The 20,279-nt window shown below is 46.7% G+C and overlaps 1 protein-coding gene and 1 long non-coding RNA gene across 3 annotated transcripts in view; one reads left to right on the top strand and one right to left on the bottom strand.

Annotated features, from left to right (window-relative positions):
* Nucleotides 1-19,494, top strand: part of LOC148040583 (uncharacterized) — a 72,720-nt gene extending 53,226 nt beyond the window's left edge. Inside the window, exon 17 of the mRNA XM_087701063.1 lies at nt 19,358-19,494. The gene's annotated coding sequence lies outside the window, so the exon portion shown is untranslated. The remainder of the gene's footprint in view (nt 1-19,357) is intronic.
* The window catches only part of LOC148040582 (uncharacterized), a 71,841-nt gene extending 51,989 nt beyond the window's left edge, over nt 1-19,852 (bottom strand). Inside the window, exon 1 of one of the 2 annotated variants that reach the window (XR_015695024.1) lies at nt 19,749-19,852. This is a non-coding gene — a long non-coding RNA (uncharacterized LOC148040582). Of the gene's footprint in view, nt 1-18,664; nt 19,364-19,748 lie in introns of those variants that run through there. The other variant, XR_015695023.1, reaches the window with a different exon arrangement.
* Between the last annotated feature and the right edge of the window lie 427 nt (nt 19,853-20,279).

The raw sequence follows: 20,279 nt of genomic DNA, 5'->3' as shown, positions 1-20,279 counted from the left end.
GCTCCCCCCCCCCCTCCACCTCCAGTTGCCCCTAACTGCCCACACCCCACTGCCTTTTCCCTTTACCAATCCCCCGCCTATTTCCCCCCCCCCCTCCCCGCACGCTCCCTCGCCTCTTCCGCCTTGAGGCCCGGCCAGACAGTCACACCACTATTAGAAAAACAGCAATTTCCTCTCCTCCCCCGTGTCCTTGCCAACGACTCCCCCCCCCCACCACCAATTACTCCCTCCCCTTGTAGCAACTCCCCTCCCCCCCGGAGCAGCACAACAACATGATAGGTAGGTTCCCAACAGGAACACGCAATGAAAACCTTTGGTCAGACACCGACGCATTCTGCGAGTGCCCCCCAGTCAAACACCTTGCGTATCATCCTCTCTGAGAAACAACTCTCAGCCGTCCGTGCCACAAAGCTAGAGTTGAAAGAAACAACGATCAGGTCATTGGACACTCCCCATCGAGGGCCCAACTGTGGGGTTGGCTACACTCCACGCTACGCTTTGGCACAACGCAAATCGTAGAGGCAGTCCTCATGGGCCGAGGGATCTTCATGGTTTGACTCACCTCTGCGGACGCAGCTCATGAATTAGTGGAGACTGGCGATAGAGTACCGCCAGTTAGTGAAGGACTTTGGACGGCTCTTTGGCACAGTTCTTCCTGCCTCCGCGTATGCAGTGACAGCTGCAGGAGTCCCAAAGGTACAAGTGGCCGTGAAAGACACAAAGAGTATATCAAAGTTTCTCGAGATTGAGGCAAGAGGTCACTTCTTTAGGCAATAGGTCATTGTGACTGGGCAAACAGAGCAATGCATGCGCAGCCACAACTTTGGGCATCAGGCAGCAAATTGTACGCATTTCAAAGGCAAGGCGACTCCACCGACAAGGGCGCACGTGGACGCTGACGGCTTCACACAGGTCCAAAGACGAATGAGAGGGGGACCGCAGGGGGGCCACGACTAGCTCCTCACACACAGCTGTAACGTGCCCGCCTATCGGCTGTCCAATCATGTTTTTAGCGGTCCGTCGAGAGATAAGTCTAAGCGACGCCGCCCAGTACTCCCATGGAATGTCACGGGGTTTGTCGCCTGGGGTTTCTCGAGTTCGTCTCGCAACGAAATATTTGCGGCCAAACCCACTAGGATCAACTTGAACTTGAGTCCCTAGTAGTCAAGGTCTCCTGACAGCATTCTAACGTTGGTTTTGGACATCCTACTTTGCGCAAAGATAACCAAGCCGAAGCAGACCCATGCCGCACTTGGTTCAAAGAGGATGGGAAACAAGAGGGATGCGGCACTCCACCTCTCTACCCATAGGGCATAGTCCCATTCCGGTCCCCTAAAACGGCATGAGTCATGGTTCTAGCCTAACGATTTTTAAGCATCGGTTGTCAAGTAAAACCTTGTGAGAAGCCTCCCAGTTCTCTGGGACCACCTTGCCGTAGAATAGACCTATCCGGGGTTCCGCCCTCCCGCTTCCCTCACTTGGCGTACTTCAGTTATCTAATTAGCCCTATCACTTTTAAGTGTGACATGTAAAAACAGCTTCCTTAATTAGCCTTTTTAGAGGACAGGGTTCGTTCACGTAATCTTATGGGATTGACATGAAAACAAATTCGAACAAATTCCCCAGAAATACTTAATATTAGCAAATTATCAGAGTTACAAATATTGTTCAAAACGGACAATATTCGCAATCCGTAAGGATGCACTTTATTTCCACCAAGTTTCCGCCTTACACTAGTAACAAGGGCCCCTCGAGAATCTATCCCGAGTCACGCTGATCATTTGAGTAGGACCCGAAGGCAGGGAATTTACAATCAGAGCCCCCCCTAGCATCCAACCATCCTCCTACGTTCAAACCAATCCGCAGAGAGACCTCTCGTGGCGGGTTCGGTCCATGTTCCCGTCACGGCTATTTAGAACCCCCTTGGCTAGGGTTGGCGGCCAGCTGGGGGTGGTTTGGCGCACCCTCCAAAAGTTCAACCTGATTCACTATACTCATTTATGAGTTTGGGGTTACACAATCTCTTTTTTTTTCCTTTTCTTTTCTTTTATTATAGAAGCAATGTTTCTAAATTTACAAGCACAAACAAAAAAGCACGTCAGTGCTCGAGACATCTGCTAAGGTAGGGTACCTCTCTTGACCCTAACGTTTGTCCTTCTTGACTTAGCAGTAATTTTCAATATCCTCCGAAGGATAGGGATTTCTTCATTCCATCCCCCTATGAAGTAACAGTAGATTGGCTTAATTTCTTCAAAACCCTAAATAAGTTGAGTTTAGCCCTATCCTTGCGTGTATAGGGTTCATTTTTATTGAACGGCTCTTGAACAAATTTTAGTATTTCGTAAGTGCGATTTATAGTTATCTTCATGATGAATCCCTAGCAGCGCAACTAAAGCTAATCATGATGCCACGCAATTTGGAGGCATATCTTTCCTAGACAATACAATGCTGCAATGCAGGCCTTTGCTTTTGGGAATTCATTTCAATGCACTTATGCAAAACACAAATAGAGACTTGTATTTTTTTTTTCTTTTGAGTGGAGGACGTGAAGTTATCAATCCTAAGGCAAAAGCGAACACTCCCATCTAAAGGTTTATAAGGGCCTAATACCTGTTTTAGTCTTGCAATGGCCTAGATATACTTAAATGTCATCGTAGCAATTCAGGAATTTCATGTACTTGATTCAAACCGTCACTTCTACCTTTCCAATTTCACAAGTTTTGTGATGCAAAGAAAAAAGTACGCTTTCTGCTTAATCGACGAATATGGATAAGTGTTTTAACAACCCATTTTTAAGCATGCTAATGTTAGTGCATAATCTAAAGTATTACGAGCATAATCAATAAGGTCCTGGCTTCTTCTTTTTGTGTGCATGAATGCGAAATCTCCCGTGCAACTTATTCGTTCAAAAACATACTAGAGTGCAAGTAAGCACAATTTCCAATATGATAAAATGATGTAAACTAAATGGTGGTTAGTTATGATAGACTTTCGCCGAATAGCTTTCCCTTCCCAATGAAGTTGGCCTATGTCCTTAAAACGTCCATCAAGGTAGGGTATATGGAGTGCACTTGATTACCAAGTGACGCGGTTCCTTGCCCCGCGGCTTCATCGGTTGTGTTCGGTTGGACCTTACTTCGTTTGGGAGGCATCGTATGATTTGGCTTTTGCTTCGCGGCTATGCACCCATATTGCGAGAGAGACAGCTCCTCGCGGAAGGGACTGGTCTGCAAAGACCTTCTCCAAGAGGGGGGAAAAGAAAGAGAGACGGCGAGCTCCGAGTTCTTCAATGAGGGAAAAACTCTCTCTCTCTCTCTCTCTCTCTCTCTCTCTCTCTCTCTCTCTCTCTCTCTCTCTCTCTCTCACACACACACACTTTCTCCTTCTTCAACTTTTTCCAACGTGAAGGGTCCCCATCTCCCCACACTTAAGCCTTTTTATAGGGTCTTTGGGGGGGGGGGGGGGGGGGATTAGTAATGGCAGTCCCCCCCTGCCACCTCCAAGGCACGCAGCAACAGCCCCCCTGCCTTCTCCATGGCCGTAGCACCCTCCCACCTCCTCTCGAGAGCACGTGGCAGTCCCCCCCCCCCACCGCGTGGACATCACGACAGCCCCCCTGTCTCTCCATGGCACGTGGCGCCCCCCCCCCCCCCCCCCCGCCGCGTGGACATCACGACAACCCCCTCTGCCTCTCCACGGTACATGGCGGCCCTCCCCCTGCCTTATCACGACAGCCCCCCCTCCCTCCCCCCCTCCGCCGTCCGCCAATTGGCGGCGTGAGTGGGGGGGATTTATCCCCTTTTTTAATTAAAAATTTTTCATTTTATTGGGGGAGGAGGGAGTCCTACGATGGGACTGTTACATTCTTCCCTCCTTAAGGGGATCGAGATGTCCTCATCTCGAAAGGAATTAGGGATATTGTTGGTTGAGAGTACTCTCGTCAATCCATGTGGCATCTTCTTTTGGAAAGTCCTTCCATTGGATAAGGTACTCCTTGAGGATTCTACTCCTCAATCTCTTTTCTCGAATGTCTAGGATTCTAGATGGCCAGAGCTCAAGGACTCCTTGGTTTGACATTACAACTTGTTGATCATCGAGTACATGGCTAGGATTGGATACATATTTCTTTAGTAGGCTAACATGAAATACATTGTGAACCTTTACGTTCTCAGGGGGTTGGAGTTTGTAGGCATTGGGTCCTAGGCATTTGAGGATCGTGTAGGGTCCACAATACCTTGGACTCAGTTTTTTAAATTCCCCCAATGATGGGGAACTCCTCTTGGGCTGTACCCGAATAAAAACCATATCTCCCTCATTGAAGAGTCGCTCTTGTCTATTCAGATCTGCATAGGCTTTCTGCCTATCCTTGGCGGCTCTAATGTCTTGTCTGATGGTCTTAACCTGCTCATCCATCTCCTCGAGCATTTCCTTAGAAGCTTCTACTCTTAAAGTAGGATCTGAAAAGTTCAATGGGGAACGGCAATCATGCCTATACAATGCTTAAAAAGGTGTCATTTGGATGCTTTGTTGGTAGGAAGCATTATAGGCGAACTCTACTAATGGTAGATATTGAATCCATTTCTTGGGTTCGCAACAGCAATAAGCTCTAAGGATATTTTCAATGACTTGATTGACCCTCTCTGTTTGGCCGTCAATTTGAGGGTGATAGGCTGTGCTGAAACAGAGTTGAGTCCCAATGGCCCCAAATATCCCTCTCCAAAAGTGAGACGTGAAGAGAAAGTGATCCTTCTAGGCAACCCATGGAGCCTAAATATCTCCTTGATGAACAGTCTGGCAATATCTGAAGCTTTATAATTTGTTTTGACCCGAATGAGGTATGCAACCTTGGTAAGCATATCTACTATAACCATAACTGAGTTATAGCCCCCTTGCACTGAGGGTAAACCAACAACAAACTCCATGCTAATAAATTCCCACTTCATTTGGGGGATGTTGAGAGATTGCAGCTTCCCAGGCATCTTGACATGTTCCGCCTTGATGCGCTAGCAAGACAAACATTCCGTGATATATTTAAGCACGTCTCCCTTATGCCTTCCCCAATGCTAGCTTTTTCTGACCGTATTGAGGGTTTTGACATATCCGGGATAGCTTGAAAAGGGGGAGTCATGTGCTTCCCAAAGTATTCTCTGTTTGAGTTTCCTGCCGGAGGGTATGCATAATCTTGTCCTAAAATAGACAAGTCCCTCATTGACGGAGAATTCTTGATATTTGACCTTAAGTTTCGAGTTTTGGTCCTTCCCCAAAATTTCATTTATCATCACCAAATATTCCGAATCATGACTAGCTTCTTCTTTGGCTAGTTCAAGGATAGGGTTGCTAGGCATTGACACCATAGTTGCCAAAGATTCGGCCATTGAGGGTTCCTCCATGATAAGAGAGTTGAGGAATGCCTTGCGACTTAGAGCATCAACGACCACATTCTCTTTGCCGGGTCGATACCTAATCTCAAAATCATACTCCTGTAGAACTTCTTGTTAGCAGAGTATTTGTCAGCTCATGTGTGAGTCTGAGTTTGATCTGGGCTGGGCATTTTTATTAGGTATTTTAGGTATTTTTCTGGTGTGGCATTTTATGCCAGTGGGACATTTTATGCACCAGTCGGCCAGCTTTAATGCTGGCCGACCAGCATTGTTGCTCCCCACTTTTTCAGCCTATATATACTCAGTGGCTCCTCCTCAGTCAGTCACATCATCATCATCTTCACCATCTGCAAACTCTGTGGAGAGAGGAGCCAGTGCCAGTGTCAGTGCCCACGCAGCCAGTGACTCACTGTTGTATGCGACTGTCTCGTGTTCAGATATATGGATTCCATTTCCCGTGCATACATCTGAGTTCTCATCTGTATCGTGTTCTTTTCTTTTCTCTTTTTGTTTTGTGTTTCAGCAGTTTATTTCAGCACATGTTTATGCTTCCACCGCTGCTCTACTTCTGACATGGTATCAGTTTTCAGGATTTGTGTTTCTGCTGTGTTTTCTTGCTGATTTCAGGACTGTTTTGTATCCCTGCTGATCAGACGACTGCTGTTGCAGCCAGGCGACCTGTTTTGGGGCTGTTTTCAGCCTGCGTTTTTTGCAGTTTTGCCATCGCCTGCTGCCTCCGCACCCTCTGCTGCCTACGCACCCTCTGCTGCCTGCGTTTTTCATCTGCAGCTGCTGGCGACAGTTTTCTACCTGTTTTTCTCCAGTTTACAGCCTGCGTTTTGCTGATTCAGCATCTCTCGTGGCTGGGTGACTGTTACTTCAGGCCGTTTTCTCTGTTTTTGGCAGTTTTTGACTGATTTTTTGACTTTCTGCAGCAGATTTTGTCTTCTATTGATCAGCTTTTGGGTTATATTGCATGTGAACTCTCTTTTTCTGTAGTCTGTGCTTGTGTTTTGGCTGTGTTTCCTCTCTAAATTCCATCTCTTCTCTACTTCTCTTCTTCTCCTCTCCATATGGCTCCTCCGTGCACTTCCCCTGATGATAAGTTGCATGAGACATCCTTGAGATTACAGGGGCAGCTTCCAGCACATTATGGAGGTGAGGCTTATGTAGCTTCAGAGAGGGGTGACAGGAAGAAGAAGTCGAAGGCCCAGTGTTACCACTGTGGCAAGAAGGGACATTTGCGGAAGGACTGCAAGAAGTTAGCGGCTTCCAGGAAGAAGGAGCAGAAGATGAAGCGGGATGCTGACTCTACCGATGAGTCCTCTCCTTCATTAGACTCCGACTCTGCTCCTCCGACCAAGGTGAAGTCCAAGGTGCGGAAGGGCTCCTCTTCTTCGGATTGCGGGAAGGGCTTGGTGGCCCCTTCCTCGGTTGCTTTCTAGTGATGGTGATGAGGTCATTCCTCACGACTCTCGTGCCAGAGAGGGAGTGTGAGCGGGTGTTCAGATGGGGCAGCCGCGCCTCATCTATATTTTTATACAGGTGCACAGGTTCCAGAGAGGGACGTCCCTGACGCATCGACTTCAGTCTGGCGGAATCAAATCCTGGAGCTGGGATTGACATCCAGGTTCATGCTGAGCTGGTTATCTGACAGAGAGTGGGAGGCTTTCGTCTGGAGCTCACATAAGTGGACACTTTGGTGGTCTGGCCAAAGGCGGAGAATCCATGGTCACCTATGTTCAGCGGCATTTTTGACAGGATGGTCTTGTATGCTACTGCAAGACATTGGTGATGGACACAGAGACATGCTATGATCTTCTCTATTTTCAGGTGTTTGGTACGATCGACATCGACATCAGGTTCTCTCCGAGGCACCTTGGTGGTGGCTTGATCACCCACTGCTTGGGTATCCATGGTTCTACTTGGTGGTTCTATGTTGTATAGTTTCTGATCCCTATTCATTGTACTATTGTATTGTATCAGATCACTCATGATCTGAGAGAGGGTGTTAGCAGAGTATTTGTCAGCTCATATGTGAGTCTGAGTTTGATCTGGGCTGGGCATTTTTATTAGGTATTTTAGGTATTTTTCTGGTGTGGCATTTTATGCCAGTGGGACATTTTATGCACCAGTCGGCCAGCTTTAATGCTGGCCGACCAGCATTGTTGCTCCCCACTTTTTCAGCCTATATATACTCAGTGGCTCCTCCTCAGTCAGTCACATCATCATCATCTTCACCATCTGCAGACTCTATGGAGAGAGGAGCCAGTGCCAGTGTCAGTGCCCACGCAGCCAGTGACTCACTGTTGTATGCGACTGTCTCGTGTTCAGATATATGGATTCCATTTCCCGTACATACATCTGAGTTCTCATCTGTATCGTGTTCTTTTCTTTTCTCTTTTTGTTTTGTGTTTCAGCAGTTTATTTCAGCACATGTTTATGCTTCCACCGCTGCTCCACTTCTGACACTTCTATCCAACGACGTTGCCTCACGTTGAGGTCGGTTTGGGTAAAGATCCATTTAAGGCTCTTATGGTCCATGATCAAAGAAAACTTGTTACCAAGCAAGTAAAGTCGCCAAAGTTTGAGGGCCTGGATCACTGCTAGCAGTTCCAGGTCATGGGTGGCATAATTCCTCTCATGGGTTTTTAGCTTCCGCGAGGAATAAGCTACGGGATGACCTTCTTGCATTAGTACACAACCCAGTGCAAGTGTGCTAGTATCCGTGACAACTTCAAATTCCTTGCTTAAGTCAGGAAGCTTCAGAATTGGTGCTGTTACCAAGCTATGCTTTAGTTGATCAAAACTTGCTTATTCAGAGGGCATCCACATTATGGCAACTTGTTTTTTCAGCAAATTTGTGAGGGGTGTTGCGATTAAAGCATAGTCCTTAATGAAGATCCTGTACCAACCTGTTAATCCAAGAAAGCTACGCACTTCTTTAATAGTAGTTGGTGGAGACCACTCTTGGACATCCTTAACCTTGGTAAGGTCTACAGAGATCCCTTCATTTGACACAATAAATCCGAGATACTCAATCTGCCTTTTTAAGAAGGCACACTTTTTCTTCTTAGCATAGAGTTTATGAGTCCTCATGGTCTCAAGGACGATACGAACTTGGGACTCATGATCCGCCTCTTTTTTGGAATAAACCAAGGTATTATCAAAGAAGACAAGTACGAAATCATTGAGGTGTGGTCTAAAAATGTCCTACATTAGCCTGTTAAAGGTGGCGGGAGCATTAGCCAATCCAAAAGACATTACTGTGAATTCGAAATGACCATATCTGGTATTGAATACCGTCTTTGGAATATCCTCATCCTTGACACGAATTTGATAATACCTTGACCTTAAATCAATCTTGGAGTAGATTTTTCCTCCCTGCAGTCGATCAAGTAACTCATCTATCCTTGGAATGGGGTATTTATTTTTTATGGTTACTTAGTTCAGGCCTCTATAATCAATGTAGAGACGAAGTATACCATCCTTTTTCTTTTGGAACAAGACTGGAGCTCCCCAAGGAGAACTGCTAGGGCATATGTACCCTTGATCCAGTAGTTGTTTGAGTTGTTCCTTTAACTCAATGGTCTCAGGAATGGACATCTTGTAGAGCCTTTTCGCAACTGGAGCAACTCCTGGGATTAGATTAATCTCATGATCCACTTCCCTAGGCGGTGGTAATTCAGTTAATTCCTCTGGAAACACATCCACATATTCCTTTAGCCATGATGGTCCTTCATTAGTGTCTTCTGTCTAATCGGGTTTATTTAGCTTGATCAAGTAGACAAATAATCCCTTCCTTATTCCTTGAACTATTCGCATTGCCTTAGCTAGCTGGATCTTTGGTTTACATGCTTCACCTTGTGTTGTAACTAGCTCACCCTTAGGATTCTGAAAGGAGACTTGGCCCTTTCCATAATGAATGTGAGCATCATTAGGGATTAGCCAATCCATCCCGAGTAGACATTCATGGACACCTAGATTCATTACTCTGAACCTAACAGTCGTGGGCTCATTTCCGAGTAGGAATTCCACCTTAGCAGTTTGTCTAGTACAAGTGATTTCTCACCCATTTGCTAGTTCGACAAGCAAAGTGGGTGCAGCTATAGTGGCTATCCCTAACCTTCTTACACACATCGGTGAGATGAAAGAATGAGTGCTCCCACAATCAATCAGGGTTTTGAATTCCTTACCCTGGTAGTCCGATGGTGTTTGAATCACCGAGAATTGGCGGTTTGGTCCCTTCTTATGGAGGGCGACATGAACGATTGTCCTCTCGATCTCGACTTCCATGCACGGATCTTCTTCTTCATCTAATCCTTTAATGGTAATATTGGAAGTTTTTGCCCTTCCCAATGCTGCATGACCGTAGCCATGGGTAGCCCTGGCTTGGCCTCCGAATTTCCCTTGACGGCGGTCCTCGCCAAGTTTGGGACATTTCCTTTTGAAATGCCCGAGTTCATTGCAGTGAAAACAACGCAGGCTTTGTTCACTTCTTTGAGTGGGAACAAAGTCATTGATTGCATTTGCTCTTAGCTTCTTCCGTTGACCTTGACCCTATCCTTACGCCCTTTTAATTTGAGCTCTCGACATCCCTAGATTTTGGTCTCTGTAAGCCCAAGGTCTGGACTTTGGCTGGACTTCTTGGGCAATAGGTCGTGCTCTTATCAATGCATCTTGCAAGTCGAAAGGACGCATTGATTCCAACCGAGTGTTTATTGGCAGATTCAGTCCATCACAAAACTTCGAGACTTGTTGGGGGATGCTCATTGTCGGGGCGTACTTTAGCAAGGAAACAAAATTCAAGTAGTAGGCCCAACTGCCTCAACTTAAAAAACTCATTCATTTTCTGAGTTCTATACGCAGGTGGTATATACCTTCCCTGCACTGCTTCCTTTAGTTTTTCCCAAGTTATTGTGCTTTCAGTGACTGCTTGGTCATTACACCATTGCTTTCACCACAGCCTAGCCTCACCGGTGAGCTTGAGCTTAGCAATCATGGCTTAGTTCACAGGTGCTGTTCCCACTGCACTAAAATAGTCTTCCATAGATTCAATCCATATTTTAGCATCAACTTCAACAATCTTCCCCTTTTCGTCAAATTCTGGTGGTTTAATTTGTTTGAGAAGAAACTTCTTCTCTTGTACCTCTGCTGGGCTTAGTGCGGAGGTAACAAGGTTCTGGATCTGCGCTTGGGGATGTATTTGATTACCATTTAAACTTTCCTGTGTTAGGTTTGCATTTACACACCCCTATACAACTTGAATCAAAGCACACATATTTTTCCATTGCAACCATTCAAATAAACATAAAATTCTTATTTAACCATAGGGAAACGTAAGCCTCAAGTACAATTATTCAGGAATGGATAGGGTTTGGCTGAGATGATTTTTTTTCTTTCAGGCGTCACATTAACGCCAGGTTAATAATTCTCTATTGGATTCAAGTACAGGGACAAAATAGTATGGATTTGCGGAATGGATTCATAGGAAGCGATAAGTCATGGAAAGTGCAGGAAATCCCTGTTTCTGATAGCCATGACGTTCGCGTCGCCCCATTATTTTAATTCTATCCGCTGGTAAAATTTTAACCACCTCATCGTACATGTAGCGGTTCTGATCTACTTGCCGACATCCGATGTGTAGGGTCGAATTTACACGAGCCTCATGGAAGATGAATAACTTAATAATCTTCAAGTCTTCCAGCCACTTTAACCTCTTCAGATTTTTTTGAAGATAGGCGAGTCGGTTGGCGTCTAGGGTTTCTCGAGTCCGCCTCGCAACGGAATGTTTGCGGCTAAACCCACTAGGATCGACCTGAACTTGAGTCCCTAGTGGTCAAGGTCTCCTGACAGTATTCTAGCGTTGGTTTTGGACATCCTACTTTGTGCAAAGATAACCAAGCTGAAGCAGACCCATGCCGCACTTGGTTCAAAGAGGATGGGAAACGAGAGTGATGCAGCGCTCCACCTCTCTGCCCATAGGGCATAGTCCCATTCCGGTCCCCTAAAACGGCATGAGTCGTGGTTCTAGCCTAACGATTTCTAAGCGTCAGTCGTCAGTAAAACCTTGTGAGAAGCCTCCCAGTTCTCTGGGACCACCCTGCCGTAGGACAAACCCGTCCGGGGTTCCATCCTCCCGCTTCCCTCACTTGGCGTACTTTAGTTATCTAATTAGCTCTATCACTTTTAAGTGTGACATGTAAAAACAGCTTCCTTAATTAGCCTTTTTAGAGGAGAGGATTCATTCACGTAATCTTATGGCATTGACACGAAAACAAATTCGAACAAGTTCCCCGGAAATACTTAATATTAGCAAATTATCAAAGTTACAAATATTGTTCAAAACGGACAATATTCGCAATCCGTAAGGATGCACTTTATTTCCACCAAGTTTCTGCCTTGCAGTAGTAACAAGGGCCCCTTGAGAATCTATCCCGAGTCACGCTAATCGTTTGAGTAGGACCCGAAGACAGGGAATTTACAGTCAAAGCCCCCCCTGGCATCCAAGCGTCCTCCTACATTCAAACCAGTCCGCGGAGAGACCTCTCGTGGTGGGTTCGATCCATATTCCCATCACGGCTATTTAGAACCCCCTTGGCTAGGGTTGGCGGCCAGCTGGGGGTGGTTTGGCGCGCCCTCCAAAAGTTCAACCTGATTCACTATACTCATTTATAAGTTTGGGGTTACACAATCTCTTTTTTTCTTCTTCTTCTTTTCTTATAGAAGCAGTGTTCCTAAATTTACAAGCACAAACAAAGGAGCAGGTCAATGCTCGAGACATCTGCTAAGGTGGGGTCCCTCTCTTGACCCTAACATTTGTTCTTCTTGACTTAGCAGTAATTTCCAATATCCTCCAAAGGATAGGGAATTTCTTTATTCCATCCCTCTATGAAGTAACAATAGATTGGCTTAATTTCTTCAAAACCCTAAATAAGTTTAGTTGAGCCCTATCCTTGCGTGTATAGGGTTCATTTTTATTGAACGGCTCTTGAACAAATTTTAGTATTTCGTAAGTGCGGTTTATAGTTATCTTCATGATGAATCCCTAGCAACGCAACTAAAACTGATCATGATGCCACGTAATTTGGAGACTTATCTTTCCTAGACAATACAATGCTGCAATGCAGGCCTTTGCTTTTGGGAATTCATTTCAATGTGCTTATGCAAAACACAAATAGAGACTTGTATTTTTTTTTTTCCTTTTGGGTGGAGGACATGAAGTTATCAATCCTAAGGCAAAAGCGAACACTCCCCTCTGAAGGTTTATAGGGGCCTAAAACCTATTTTAGTCTTGCAATGGCCTAGATATACTTAAACGTCATCGTAGCAATTCAGGAATTTCATGTACTTCATTCAAACCGTCACTTCTACCTTTCCAATTTCACAAGTTTTGTGATGCAAAGAAAAAAATACGCTTTCTGCTTAATCGACGAATATGGATAAGTGTTTTAACAACCCATTTTTAAGCATGCTAATGTTAGTGCATAATCTAAAGTATTACGAGCATAATCAAGGTCCTGGCTTCTTCTTTTTGCGTGCATGAATGCGAAATCTCCTGTGCAATTTATTCGTTCAAAAACATACTAGAGTGCAAGTAAGCACAATTCCCAAAATGATAAAATGATGTAAACTAAATGGTGGTTAGTTATGATAGACTTTCGCCGAATAGCTTTCCCTTCCCAATGAAGTCGGCCTATGTCCTTAAGACCTTCATCAAGGTAGGGTGTATGGAGCGCACTTGATTACCAAGTGACACGGTTCCTTGCCCGGCAGCTTCATCGGTTGTATTTGGTTGGACCTTACTTCGTTTGGGAGGCATCGTATGATTTGGCTTTTGCTTCGCAGCTACGCACCCATATTGCGAGAGAGACGGCTCCTCGCAGAAGGGACTGGTCTGCGAGGACCTTCTCCAAGAGGGGGGGAAAGAAAGAGAGACGGCGAGCTCCGAGTTCTTCAAAGAGGAAAAAAAAAACAATTTCCTTCTCTCTCTCTCTCTCTCTCTCTCTCTCTCTCAATTTCTCCTTTAGCTTTTTCCAGCGTGAAGGGTCCCCATCTCCCCACACTTAAGCCTTTTTATAGGGTCTTAGTGGGGGGGGGGGGCGGAGAGGGGATTAGTAGTGGCAGTCCCCCCCTGCCACCTCCAGAGCACGCAGCAGCAGCCCCCCTGCCTTCTCCATGGCCGTGGCACCCTCCCGCCTCCTCTTGAGAGCACATCTCGCAGTGGATGGGAGAAGAAGGACTAGCACTGCTTGCACAACAGTGGCCTAGTTGCACGATGGACATGAACAGGTGGACTGGTGTCGAGGTCCCATACTTGAGCATTATCTTTCGAGCCCCCCCACAGTGGAGAGCTCCGAGGGAAGTGATCGAGTGGCCCCTCGCACAAGCGACCCGTTTCTACCCTTGTCTTTGGCCCGTTTCTACCAGTGTACAGAGTCACGACTCTCAACATGGCTGATAGATGCATTAATAGTATCACCTGGAGCATCTATCACCCCTATGGTCCGGTCGAGGGTCACCGTGGGGGATTGGAGTTCACCGTCCAAAACTACGGCAAAGTGTACTTGCATGCCCCATAGTTTTTCCTCCTCATCAGCAACCTCCACACCGAACAAATGCATGTTCGATTAATCGCAGGTTTCCCTGTGAGCTTACACCTTGCATCCTAGAATGTGAATAGTCTCCACTATAGTGCGGCACATGGTTCCAAGAAGTTGATTGTTCGACAAGAGCTACAATCTGCCCTTGCTGGATGAATCGACAATTTACTTCTACAAGAGCACAAGCTCACTCCCACCCAGGCCCAACAAATAGGGAAGGTACTCCTGAGCAGCTTGCACACTTACTGGGAGCATGCCATAGGAGCCCACAACAGGAGTGGAGGCGTATGTACCTGTATTGGCCCGAGTCTCACTGCCTGTGTATGAGACCACGGGACAAAAGTAGGAGGGAGGGTTTTATGGATCAGATTGGATATTGGGGACCCATGTCTTGGAGTCGTTAATGTCTATGCCCCTACGGAGGTTAGGGCACGCAACAGGTTTTGGGTGGAGATCGTGGATGGACTCCCAGAGGTGGACTCCTAGATCATTGGAGGAGACTTCAACAACCTGGAGGCCTTGGAGGACGAGCGGGGCAGAGGCAAAAACTACTAGGGCATGGCTGGGGAGGAGCAAGAGGCATTGGAGGTCTTTCTACTGGCAATAGGAGCACACGATGCCTGGAGAGACAGGAGGGAGAGGTAGCTGGACTTCTCTTGCGAAAACACGCGGCTAGGTGGAATCCTGCTGGAGCGATTGGACAGGTTTTATGTGGGAGCGTGGGAAGGCTCTCGTGGAGGCCAGATTGGGCAATTGAAAAGCATCACGTTGTCTGATCATTGCCCAATTCTCTTGACACTAAATCCCTCAACATCTGCCTTAGACACACAATCCTTCTGTCAAATCCCTGACTCGATCCATAAGAGGGAGGTGACGAGACAGATAGAGCAAATTTGGACCAGAAAGTGGGGCAAAGGGACCGGATTGCAGAGGAGGTTGCAGAGGTCCTAGCCAAGTCAAGCAAAATCTACCAAGAGGCAGCCATACAAGCCAAGCAGCAAAGCTGGGAGGAGAAGAGAGCACTCCCACGAGACCTTGGAGCCACGTAGAGATTATTACATGAGACACCAGGGGATCCCACCCTCCACGCAGCAGAGGTGCACGTGCAACAGCCATTGCTGGCCTAGAGAACAGGCACTCGAAGTTCTCTTTCCACACCTCGGCAGCTTTCTAGGCGCAAAAGGGGGACACAATGTGCAGGGAGTTTTTCCAAGTGCACCAGTCTCGCACCTCAGGAGAGCAGATACACAACCTTCGATATCAGTATGGGAGGAATCGTTCTAGCCTTGACAAGGTGATGGAGATTGCCACCGACTACTACAAACGCCTTTTCCAGCAGGAGACAGCCTAAACTAGAGGACAGTGATGTAGACAACAGGTCTAGAATCAGATCCCGTCCTTCGTCACAAAGGAGATGGGACGCTCCCTTATAACCCCCTTCACAGAGAAGGAACTAGAGGAAGCTTTCCATACACGACGGGCAAAAATGCCTGGGAGAGGATGGTCTCTCTAAGGCCTTATTCACTACCTACTGGGAAGTGGTGAAGGACCCCCTACTGATGGCCTTTCAGGAGATTTTCACTTCAGGACAAATGCCAGGGAGTCTTTCGGCAAGCCTTATCAATCTTCTCCCCAAAGGGGAAGACTCATTGGAGCTTTCCTAGTGGAGACCGATCACCTTATTGTCAATGGCAAAGATGATTGGTAGGCAACTTCGCCCCGTGCTTCCAAACATCATCCATGACACATAGACAGGCTTTGTCTAGGATAGGAGCATCCTAGACAATGTATTCATCTTCTTTGAGGCGACAGAGTGGGCTTAGCACAGTGGGCAGAGACTGGCCATACTACTTTTGGATTTCGAGAAAGCTTATGACAATGTATTCACCTTCTTTGAGGCGACAGAGTGGGCTTAGCACAGTGGGCAGAGACTGGCCGTACTACTCTTGGATTTCGAGAAAGCTTATGACAGGGTGGACTGGGATTTCCTAGAGGGCACCATGGTGAGGTCGGGTTTCTCCCAAGCTTGGATTCGCAAGGTCTCCGCACTTTAGAGATCAGCCACCAACAGGGATCTCATAGGTGGTAGGCAAGGGGAGGAGTTTCGGCTGGAGAGATCGGTCCTGCAGGGCTGCCCCCTAGCCCCGTACATGTTCCTACTCTTTGCAGAGGCGATGTCTCACTTCCTCAGGTCACATGTGAGCGGATTACGCGGCCTCCAACTTCCAATGAGAGAGAAGACTGAGTTGTTAGACTTACAGTATGCAAATGATACAACACTCTACATAGAGGACGATGAGTTGATGCTGGAGAGAGTGAGGCAGACTCTTGAGGTGTTCTGTTCTGTAGCGGGAGCGAAAACCAATTGGCGAAAGTCGGTTGGTTTTCTCACTGACCCGAGCCGTTCGGTACCTAGGGTTCTTAGTGGGACTCGACATCACTCCCGCCTAGCAGTTTCTTCCAATCCTCAATTCTATTCAAAGGAAGCTGGCCTACTGAAGCATAGCTCGCCTCTCACTAGCCAACCAAGCCCTAATGGTTAACCAGGTCCTCCTAGCAACGGCCTGGTACATTGCCTCGTATTGGTGCTTCAGCTTCACCACCTAGTGCGGAACTTCCTTTGGTCTGGGTCAGACGGCTTCAGGGATTCTAGGGCCAAGGTAGCGTGGGCAACCATCATACAGCATCGATCAAAGGGAGGGCTTGGGATCATAGACCTAGAGTATCAGAGTATGGCCCTCTTGGGCAAGCTAGTTGTCCGCAGCCTCACACCGGAAAGGCAAACCTGGAAGGTCCTATTGCAGGAGGGTCTTCAGGATTGTAGACCGAGGCTTGGCAGTAAGTGGAGGCCATACCTGAGATGGATCTTCACGTCAGCCCAAATCACCCCTCCCAGATCACCTTTTCTACACAGCTTGCTTCGCGTGTGTTAGGGCCTCCGTAAGGACCTAATCCAGAGCCCCCCAAGCTGCCAAGAGGAGATAGACCGTCAACCGGTGATCTGGAACCCCCAGGTAGGATCGGAAAGGGGCACAGATTGTCAAGCGCACCCATATCCAACGGGTTGGTTGGGAGGTTGGCCTAGCTCGTAACATCAGGACATGGCGGGAGGTGTACGGGATGGTGGATGAGGAGGTGCTGCAGCAAGTATCAAGCTGCCAGAGAGGAGTGGAGTTTAGGAGAAGAGAGATAGATACAACAATACCTCAAGAGTGGCTTGCTCCCCGATACAAGAGCTGATAGAGCTCGAGAAGGTATGGGCCGCTAGATTTTCATCAACAGGCATCCCCCTACAAGTGGCAGGTAGAGTGGGTGATGCTCTGCCTAGGACCTCCTTTACCATACAGGAGGGGGGGCATCTGGCTCTTGACAAAGGACAGCAGGATGAGGAAATAGATGTCATTTCATGGAAGAGGATCCGAGTGATTGACCTTCAAGGGAAGACTTGGCAGCTGGACCCTTTTGTCTTTTGGCAGGAGCTCAAGGAGTGGCGCCGTTGGATCTGGGAGGGCAGGCCACTTGATGAGCTGGAGTGGGATCCGAGAGAGTGGCTATGGCCGGCCACTGCGGTCGCCAAGAAGCTACCAAGGTTTCTGGAGTACACTGCCAGGATTGCCAGACACGTACTGATACAGGAGGATATGAATTGGGCGCCGTCATGTAGCAGGCACTGGGCAAAGCACAGCATCACGAAGCCTTTCTGACAAACCTTCTAGCACCGCCTATGGGATAGTTGGGAGGCCGAGGATGGTATCGTATGTTATATGGCTGGTGGCACATGGAGGCTTTGTGGTGAAAAGCTGGCTTGTCCAAATACAGAAGGAGGGAGGATGTAAGCACTACACACAGCAACCTCTGGAAAGTCTAAAGCATTGCTTTTGGTCATGTGAGGCAACGCAGCTTGTGCGGAGAGAAGCATGCTGCATCCTTCATTGTATAGCACCCAGCCTTAGATGTATCTCATGGTGAGTTTTCTGCTGACAAGCAGTCAGCCAAGGCCGTCACCTTTTATATGAGGCTGGGATGCAAGACACGATATTAATTATCGAGGCAGGGTTGTATACAATGGTCAGTTTGGAGACTCTACCCATCCGCCAAGTACTAGAGCCCACAACAAACCACTTTGAGATATGGGAGATCATAGGGAGTCTTACTAGTTGGCATATCTGGAAGGCGCGGTGTCAAGAGGCTTTCGACAGATAGAGACTTTTAGTACAAGTGACCTTAGTAGAGCTCTGGACCTCCATCATCCACTCCCTCCGCAGTCGATGGAATCAAGTGCAGGGCGAGTCGAGGGCTCACATTAGGAGCTCCGATGTCATTTCATGTGCACTTAGGGCGGCTAGGACCTGTTTTTCGTGATGCAAGCAGGCAACCCCATATTGCGATACATCCCACCTCCATGGCTTCTTGCCCCCATCCCCCCAGACCGCCTTGAGAGGCTTATATACATGATGTATTTGTGACTTTCATCAGCTCTAACTAGTCTAACTAGTCTATTAAGCATGAACACTTCGTTACAATCGAATTTTTTTTTTGGTAATATAATCAGCCACCTTTTTCTTGCCAAAAAAAAAGAGTTGCTAGCTGAGTTTTAAGGCTCTTGAACTTATTGATATGTACAGTCATAGATGAAGTGTCTTTAACATCCAACTTATAAAACTACATAAGAAATTCTACCTTCAAGTTCTTTGCTTGTGTACCCAGTAGAATGAAGCCCATCTTAGAGCTGCACTTCAGAAGGGGAGTGACATGTCCAAAGACCAGAGTCTCCTCGAACTCCTTTCTGGTGTGGACTGTTTGGAACTGTTCTTTGGAGAGAACCATACGCAAGGAGTAGGATTGGGGTGCACCCATGGGTTGATGACAGTGGCAGTAAGACAGCAGAGGCAAGGAGAGGACTGGGCACACAGGAGGACTGAAGTTCAATACTTGGGCTCTACATACGTTGAGAGCATGCCCTAGTTGTGGTTCATACACAGTGTTCTGAGCTACTTGAAAGGCATGTCGTAATTGTGGTTCATTAACAGTGTTCTGGGCCTCTATCAAACTTTGTACATGTAAAAGTCAACACTCAGTAATGGTGAAGTTGGATCTCTCTGGCAATATTAGTCTTCTTAAGATCTTCAGTAAATAACAACAAGCTCAATATTTAGGCTGTACATCAGTTGAGCAGCTACTTGAAAGGCATGTCCTGATTGTGGTTCATACACAGTGTTCTGGGCATCCTGTCTAATTGAATGTATAAGTTAAGACACGGGAATTGTTCTCTGACAATGTTTGATATATCTTCTAGCTTGTATGCATGTTACGAGTCAATCTCCCAGAATTTGCAGAACTAACCTTTCAGCTATCCTCTTGCACTGTTTCCAGATGGCAAGGAGAGAAGAGTTGTTCATCACATATCCTATTCGAAGAACTGTAAAAGAGACTCTGACTATCTAGAGCAATTGGACTTTAGAGATTCCAGCAAGAAGATGAAGCAGCCTCTGAGACTATTAGAAGCTGCTGAAAGCAGTGTTGATGAAGACCGTTCTTACGGACCAGAGGGAGAAGTGGCGTGTACCAGACACGAGAAAGAGATGGATCAAGAAAAGAGCAGCGCTATCACTGACATTCTTTGTCGATTAAGAAGAAGGCCCTTGTACAAAAGTACTCAAGGTGAACAATCTGGTATTATATTCACCGAGACAACACGAAAATACGTCCCCTAATTGTTTGGTGCATAGCACTAACTGTATGACGGAAAGAGGCTTATAATGACCTAGCGTAGCTGCTTTGCGACGTAGTAAGGGAAGACAGCCCGGCAACTTTACTTCTCTGGCTTCTTCCCTCCTCTCTCTCTCTCTCTCTCTGTCTCAATTTCTTCTCCCCTCCTCTGTCTTTCTCTCAAATTTTCTTCTCCCCCTCTCTCTCTCTCTCTCTCTCTCTCAATTAATTTAAGATAATCGAACTGAACTTATTTTTAAAAGTTAAAACGTGTTTCTTTTTTAATGAAAAAATAAATAATTTTTAACTTTTTAAAATAATTGAGAGTTAAAATAATTTAGCTAATAAAGTCATTTTAAAATAATTGAGAGTTAAAATAATTTAACTAAAGTTATTTTTAAAAGTTAAAAACGTTTATCGAAAAAAATGTCTCTCTCACCCTCTCTCTGTACGTTGGCCATTGTCGTTGTATGTCGCTCGTTGGCCTACCATTGTTGTCCCTGTTGTGTACCGCCTGTTGGCCGTGCTGCATTCCACCCACCGTCACCATCATAAACCGCCTCTGCATCCGCTGCCTCCACTGTTG

This window comes from Lygodium microphyllum, chromosome 2 (assembly GCF_053477565.2).
Source record: "Lygodium microphyllum isolate KBCC chromosome 2, Lygodium_microphyllum_v1.1.10, whole genome shotgun sequence".
Classification (NCBI taxonomy): domain Eukaryota; kingdom Viridiplantae; phylum Streptophyta; class Polypodiopsida; order Schizaeales; family Lygodiaceae; genus Lygodium; species Lygodium microphyllum.
This window is presented reverse-complemented; position numbering and strand designations above follow the sequence as displayed.